Genomic DNA, 8,636 nt, shown 5'->3' with positions numbered 1-8,636 from the left:
CACACACACACACACACACACACACACACACACACACACACACACACACACGCACGCACACACACACACACTCTCACTCAGACGCGCATCGTATTCCAAAAGCGATAACGGGTCATATCGGAGGTGTACTCTACATGGAGAGTTCAATGTTGATAGCGAACACTTTGTGACGTTAGTGATTTGGCACAGCTGATAGAGCGCGCCGTCTCCGCCTTGCACCACAATGAACACACGTCTTGATACGTCGAACTCGCACCAGGGATGAACACATTTTGCGCTCTAGACTCTTAATTGTAGCTAGCTGAAGTGTACTTGTGTTGTATTGTGTCAGCGGACCGAATGTGAAGAAATAGTGTGGCGTTGACAGTGCTTAGAAAGTGGGCGTTTAGTGTTGTCACAGACTGTTTGTTGATGTTGAAAATGAATTGATACCCCTCCCCCCTTTTTCCACCCCGGTACACACTTTAAATTACATAAGAGCTGATGGCTTCTTCTAACCTGTCATGAACAATCCGAGTTATATGGGACACATTTGTAAAGAAATGACGATGCTCATTCACATAACGGCAACTCTCCTTAATATGCCCGCACGGTATACACAGTTTACATCTGAATAAGAAAGTGTTACAACGACGCTCGCATTCGTTCGATCAGCACATTAAAAACGAAGTATTTAGATGAACATTTTGCAAAATTGAATATGTTTTTGACGCCTTTTTCAAAACTATAAGGTTATGTAAGAGGTGGGACCCTCACATTTACCGTCCATCTCTGATGAGAGCCTTAAAATTCCCCAAAACAAAAAATCTCAGATTCGGAGTGCTAGGAATTCAAAACAGGGTAAACGGAAATTGATTTGACGTAACGTTGACCTTTATACGGCACCCCACTTCGCCCCCCCCCCCCTCATTAACACAATGAAGATGCGACACGCATTCTAGTCTTCGGACTACGCTTGCAGACGCGCGAGTTTTGGGGCACTTCAAAAATGTAGCAAAACTTCGTTATTCATACAGATATTCCAATTCTGATTTCTTTATCTGAAACCCAGAGAGGCATATAAAAAACGTACACACAATTTACACCATTGTGCGATTTTTCTGAATTCGTGTGTAATGGGTCTGAATGTGGTGTGCCGCAACATTGCCTTTAGTCCGTTGCTGGGCCTTAAAGATTTAACAACCCACTAAACAAATAAATATTGCCTAGGTAGACCAGTTGGTAGGAAATCGACCAAACTAGCAAGTCCATGACTCTTGTTTCAACCACAAACGACTTTTTCTTTAACTAAGGATTTTTGAGAGGGTTTCGAGGGTTTCGAGCACTTATTAATTAATTCATTTATCCATTTATCTAAATATTTTAAAGTGGACTTGGGAGGTTTTGTGCTCAAACTCCTACCTTAATACCTAACCCACACATTTGAAACGTTGCAGGCGTCCACAGCATGCATGTTGCTAGGACCTAACTATAAAAAATCCCTGCAAACTGCTCTCCCCGAATTTTCCAAAATGCTTTGTTTCGTCCACACAGAGTTCTAATCTTGGGAAAGTCCGTCTTCTAAGACGCCATTGTAAACCAGTGAGGTTTCCGTTCACTAGCCGTGTGCACTGATCCATACATTTGAAATTCTGGAGTGTACAACCACGGAAGCGGAATAGAGAATCAATCTATACATCTATTATATATTTGGCTACTTGGAAACACGTGTGTCACTTTTCTCTCAATATTTTTCTTGCTCCATTCCACTAGAGTGTAAATTTAGTAGATCAATGACTTTCAGTTAATGTTAATGCACCGATCATTCTTTTCACCGAAAGGGGGCCAAGATAGTTTCTTTCTTTCTTTCTTTCTTTCTTTTTTCTTTTCTTTCTTTATTGAATGGGTGTGGGCGAGCAGTGTTTAAAATAAGATAAACACAATCCCGTGCCTCAATGAACGGAAAGAGTCACAAACAGGTCACGAAAAAGTTGCCGCCTGAAGTATGGTGTGGTGGGGTATGGTGTGGTGTAGTATGGTGTGGTGTGGTATGGTGTGGTGTGGTGTGGTGTGGTGTGGTGTGTGTGTGGTGTGGTGTGGTGTGGTGTGGTGCGGCACGGTACGGTGTGGTATGGTACGAATGCCCTTTTCAAACACACAGGAACTCTAAATTTAAAGTCCCTCTCCAACAGGGTCGAGTCAGGTGGGTGGGGAGCCCAAATAAACTTCCTAGAATATCCTAAGTTCAAGAACGTCCTATTCGAACCAAGGTGATGGGCACTAGGGCTAAAGCTCTAGGAACAGCTCATTAGTGGTATCGCAGTAGGGTTAAAGTGTCATAGTTTCTTTACGTCTTAGCAAGACAACGGATTGTGTGGACTTTTCATACCCCCTCCCCCATCCGGTTTCGTTCAGTGTGGATTTATACATACATGTGTACATTTATAGTTACGCCGTTCCTACATGCTTTGATATCCAGTATCAGATTTCCAGATAAACCATGAGCTCATCACATGACGTTCAGACGCATGAACCACTTAACGCCTTGTCATCCATGCAGTGAAAAGGAAATCCGAATACATAATAAAATGACATCAGGTTTAAATTTAAATCTGCATGACGGGACAAGCAGACGAGAGTTTTTCAGATTTATACGTAGATGGCAAACGGCTTCATGCCGTATGCCTCAATGGTGACACGAACTGCAACCCGCTCCAACTACAGGCTAAATAATGTACTGCCAAGATCTGTTTCTTTTATTTTTTTTTTGGGGGGGGGGGGGGGGGGCGGGTAAGTGTTTTACGGCGCTCGCAACTGCATCCGGTCATAGGAGCGCGCGGGACACATTAAACCTTTTCAGTTGGTAGGAAATTTTGAATTTTGCCCGGATGGCGGCAGATGCCTACTTTTGTAGATTTTAGACCACCAAGGGATCTTTAACGTGCGCAACTTGCACACGGGACCTCCGAGATATTTCGCTCTTGTCCGAGAAGGCTTGGTGTAAATCTTTCCTACAAGAAGATCAGGGACGTGGCTGAAAGACAGCAGTTAGAAGGAGCCAAGGAGTAGCAGTAGAAAGGCTGCACAAAGAGCCAGGATCCCAGAGGAGGGAGCAAAGGAGGTAAGGGGGTTGGGGCAGAAAGTGGAGACGAAACAGACGACAGAAAATTGCTAGAGAGCGCGAAAGGATGTGAAAGGAGACAATTTTAGAGAAAGACATTTTTTGGTCGCCACCCGGATTCGAACCCGGGACCTTTGAATGAGAGGCGAACACCTTAACCTCTAGGTCACAAGAGCCCCTACTGCCACGTTCTTAGTTAAACTTGTACAGATAATTGAAAAGCGCGAATAGCATCCCTATTGAATGAAATAAAGAAATACATTTCACATTACAAATGTCCTTGGAAAATTTATTTCAAAATTTAGTACATAAATACACATTGGTGGTTGGTTGGCTTGAAACCGGGGTGATTTGCTTCTTCTTTCTTATCAAACATCTATCCTCCTTATCTCCTCTCCTTCTCTTTTATGTTTGTTACTCTTTTGTAAAAACCTCTAATCTTCGGCACTTATCGTGTTGCAAGTGCCGTGAAACTCTTGCTTTAAAATACACAGATGCGATGGTACACACAAATACATAAATAGATGACAACAACATAGACAACCCACACTCAATTTGAGACCCCATGACAGCTAGGCCTCACCTCCGTTACACTCACTTTTGATGTACATATATTTGACTTCAAAGTTTCCACAATCTTTGTCAGAACAAGAAACATGGTTTTATCCCAGGCATTAAAAAAAAAAAAACTAAAAAAAAAATTAAATTAAAAAATAGTTTTAACTTTTAGCATCGGACGTTCTAACTCCAACACACTAAAAAAAATCCACTTAGATCTAGAACCTTATTATTCTAGGTAGAAAAGTTGCTGCTTGCCCCAGGAAGAGCCCTGTTTTGGAGCTGGGATTATCGTGTCGTGCCCAAAGACACACCTCAGTGACCCCCCCCCCCCCATTTCCTTTTGTTGTTCACTTAATCGCCAGGTAACTGACAAAAGCTTGACTATATAGATGGGTGGTTGGCAGGTCCTCTTGTGTGGTCCTCTCTTTCATGTCAAACCTCTGTCGTTTTTATCTATCCTTCTTTTATGTGTTTGTTATTCTCTTGTTACATCTGTAATCTTCAACATCTTATGCGACCTTATTTTGTTACAAGTACTGTAAAACGCTTACTATAAAAAAATGGCAGAGGTCTTTGAAGCCCGTCCCCTCTCGCTCCCAATCTAAAAAAAATGTCCAGTATGATAACGCCCCCCCCCTACCCCCAGCCCCATGGATATTGGACCAGAGGCAGCCGCACCATGGACCATCGGGGGTCGCCCAGTTTGTCACAGACCCAGTCTGTCATAATTACAGCACTTTAACACTGTAGTTGTAACTTAAGTTTTTTATTCTCCACCTTCAAATTGGTGGAGTAGAGATAGTTCCTCTAAAATGTCAATTCAGCTTGTGTTGTTCAATATTTCTTCCTTTTTGTATGCAAATCAAAGAAAATTACTCTGTAAAATTTCAACAATGAATATTCTTTCGTTAAAAACAATTGAGAAATATAAATCAATTGATACAATCTAGCAGTCATCCATTTACTCTTTTTGATAGTGTCAGTGATAACTTCCATCATGCAAGGCACGATCGAGGCGTGGAGGGCAAGTGACAAACTCTGTGACAAACTGGCATGCTTCTGGCCCATCTAGCGTGGCATCAGTCGGGCGAATGGTGCGCACACACTTTTGTAACCAGCCTTAGGGTGCGGCCATTGTGCTGCATGCATTCTGCTGCAGGTTAACCCGCTACAAGCAGGTGTGGTATGACAAGTGGCTCAAGTGACGACGTGGAACCTGCCTAGCTTTTCTCAGCAGGCTCAGAGACTCAAAGGCAAACGTGAACAAGACTTTTGTATTGTCAAGCGAACATGATGTCGTCAGAAGATGAATTTATGCTACTGGACAGTTCATTATTGTTGAGGTCTGTGAAGAAGACAGGAGTACACAATGTACACCCAATAAATAGAGAAAGATGGCAATTTGGTGAATGTCACCACTTTTACTGTGAATTGAAAACGGACCACTTTAGATTTCATGAATATACAAGAATGTTTGAGGACACTTTTAAATATAACATATTAAAGAATCCCGACTATTTAAAAACTGGTGTAATCTTCATGATCCAACATTGCCAGAGGAAAGGCTAGTTATTACTTCTATTTTCAGTTTATAATTTTCGAAATCATTATAGTCATACCACTTATGATCATCATCACTATCAACCCCCATTCCCACCCTTTCCACTCTCCCCCCCTCTCTCTCTCCCCCCTCACCTCTCTCTCTCTCTCTCTCTCTCTCTCTCTCACTCTCTCTCTCTCTCTCTCTCTCTCTCTCTCTCTCTCTCTCTCTCTCTCTCTCTCTCTCTCTCTCTCTCTCTCTCTAACTCTCTCTCTTGTGCAATGTGGGGCCGATGAGTTAAACACAAAACAATTATAGCAACAAATTTAAACGAGAACAGGTGATGATGTGTTAATGAATTATTAGCATTTTTGTATCAGATTTAAAGCAAAACATTCATGTCCAGGATCGAATTTTTGCATATCACCCGCCTGGTGGCGGGCAAGAATTGCCACTGCATTCCTGTAAAATTATTCACTGCGCCGGTTGCACGCATCCAAAATCTGGTAACACGAGTTAACTTCGGACGGTTTCTAAATAAACAAAAGGCACTTCTCAAAGCGGGCATCTGCAGGTTAATCTATAGCAGAAAACATGTCGCACAACAGCCGTCACTTATAGGTGAATAAATTAAACCGATTAAATTTTTCGTGAATAAGTTCTTATTTTCGACCCATAAAATAAAAGGGTACACGACTTCCACTTTGAGATTGATTATCTTGAGAGGCACAATTAAGACGAACAGTATCTCTCGTATATCGCCAAAGTAGAAGTATGGGTCCGCAGCAAAACTTTCCTAGATCTAAGAAAGCCTATTGGTCCTCAACAGTCCACGCATAATCGTCTAGATATCTCCATCGTTGCTGATAAAGATGTTTTTTTTTTCTGGAAGTTCCGGGTTCGTGTGTGTGGGCGTTGTTTCTGGAACATAGTTTGAGCACAGTTACATTATAAAATTTAAGTACCATAATATTATGTTTCCTCGGCATGATAACTGCACCAGGGAAAATTTCCGCTAAACAAAAAGCCAAACAGCAAACATAAAAAAACAAAAAAACAAAAAACCCCTAAAACAACAACAACCAAAACCCACCACCCCCCCGCCCCCCCCCCCCCAAAAAAAAACACCAAACGAACAAAAGCAATTTTTTAAACAATCAAAAACAAAATAAATAATTTTAAAAAACAGAAAAGAAAACCCCCCACCAACCACCCCTTCCCAGACAAAAACAAAATTAAAAATTAAAAACTTAAACATGAAGAAAGTCTTCATAACCCTCCCTCCATGCACTTTGGACCGAACAAACTTTGTTAAATTCGAAATTGCTGCCACGTACTCGTAGATAACTGTCATTGTTGAAAGAGGTTTTCAGTCGGCATAACGCTCATGCCTTTTTTCCAGTATGTTCACTATGTCAGTTTGGTAACTAATGCCCTATTTGAAGGAAGGCTGCTGTATCTGCTGTTTCGAGATCACAAGGATTAACAACCAGATAAGCACCCCCGGTTTTGTTGGATTGGACTTTCAATAAAAAAAAAAAAGTCATAGAAAAAACATTACCGTATTGATAGGTATGTACAAAATGTACTACCCCTGTCTACACAATACAGGCACATGTGCAATGATTTTAAAATAAACAATGTCACTGGTCAGAAGGAGCAGGCTTATATATTATGATGTAAGTTATTATTTATTTTCTATGGGATTAAGCTAACTGTATATTTGTTGTAACCCAAAATACAAAAGACATGTATCATTTGAACACACACACACACACACACACACACACACACACACACACACACAGACACACACACACACACACACACACACACACATTCACACACATACACGTACCCTTGCATACGTTCTAGTACGCACACACACACACACACACACACACACACACACACACACACACACACACACACACACACACACACACACACTTTCATCCCCCCTTCCACACACACACTTACACTGCAAATGGTATACACAAACACACACGCACATAGGTACAATACTCAGGCCCACCTACTTCTAACCAGAGTTACAAATTCACCCCCCCCACTCTCTCTCTTTCTCCCTCTCTCCCTCCACTGACTCATCCCCCCTTCTCTCCCCCCCCTCCCCCTCGCATCTCTTTCACCCAGTCTCCTAGAGATCTATGTACTGCCAAACTCGTAAAGACATTAATTTTTATGGACACACTCAGAGCACAAACATGAAGTAAAGGGTGCGAGTAAAAAGAATGTAAAAAGGAAAAAAAAATAGTCAAAGGCAAAACAAAACTAAGGAGAGTGTGACGGAATCTCCACGCCACTGGGTCTGAAATATTTAGATGGTGAGATAAAAAAACCAACTCACATCAACATCTTATCATTACTATTAATGTTTGATACGAGCACTCAAATTACGACAATAAGCATCTCCTGTACTTTGAGCTATTGCTGTTTTCAACTTCGATTGTAACAGAACGTAATCTTCCCATTTTGTTATCAATCATAGTATTCATAGGTGTGGTTATCAATTTCCTATATGACAAGGGTGCGAGGCTCACATGAAACAACTCATTTATTTTCTAAAATCATTTTTAAAAATCGCCCCCCCCCCCCTGAAAAAAAAAGCCAAAACAACAATGTTACAAATAAAGGTTCAACTCATCATCTCAAGAAAAGATGTGAGGATTCGACGCGTAGGAATGGATGGAACATCGACATGAAATCCGAGTTGAAGGTGTCTTTGATATTTCACTTAAGTTAAACAAAGTTTTTGGCCACTCTTACATAGCCTTCCTGAGAGATGACCCATGTAGGCTACCGGAAACCATCGATGAGCTCTGTAAAAAATCATCAATTTTTATTCTGCCGATAAAAGGGCGAAGACTCCAACAAATGCACCTGCTTGACCAAATCGGAAATATTTTACTGATGATGACGCCCACGGAAGCCTACTTCGACTTTACAACCTTCATCTGTAGCACACATTTGATCGAAGCGACAACCAGCTTATCTGAAAAGGGGCTTTAATAAAGGAAATCAAAAGTTTGTTGTCCTTTTAAAGTTATCTCAGTTTTATAAGTGGACGAGCAGGAGGTTAGCGAGGCCAAGAAGAAGTCAAAAGAAGCATTCTTGATTAATGCCCCCTTTTAACATAATTTTAGAGAGATTTGACCTTAACTATGCTGAACTTAATATCGTAAATAGAATGTTTTAGAATGTTGCACGCACCCCCCCCCCCTGCGTTATAATATAAGACGTAAAACGGCCCACTTTCCAGTTGTGACATAACATTTGAAGATCCTGTTTATTATCATCATTGTAATTATTCTTGTTGTTTATATTATCATTACATATACCTCTTTATTTATTACTATTATAATAATAATGATAATCATTATAATTTATTATTATTATTATTATTATTATTTTTAT

Source organism: Aplysia californica, unplaced genomic scaffold, assembly GCF_000002075.1.
Source record: "Aplysia californica isolate F4 #8 unplaced genomic scaffold, AplCal3.0 scaffold00330, whole genome shotgun sequence".
In the NCBI taxonomy this organism is placed as follows: Eukaryota; Metazoa; Mollusca; class Gastropoda; order Aplysiida; family Aplysiidae; genus Aplysia; species Aplysia californica.
Note: the sequence above shows the minus strand (reverse complement) of the source record.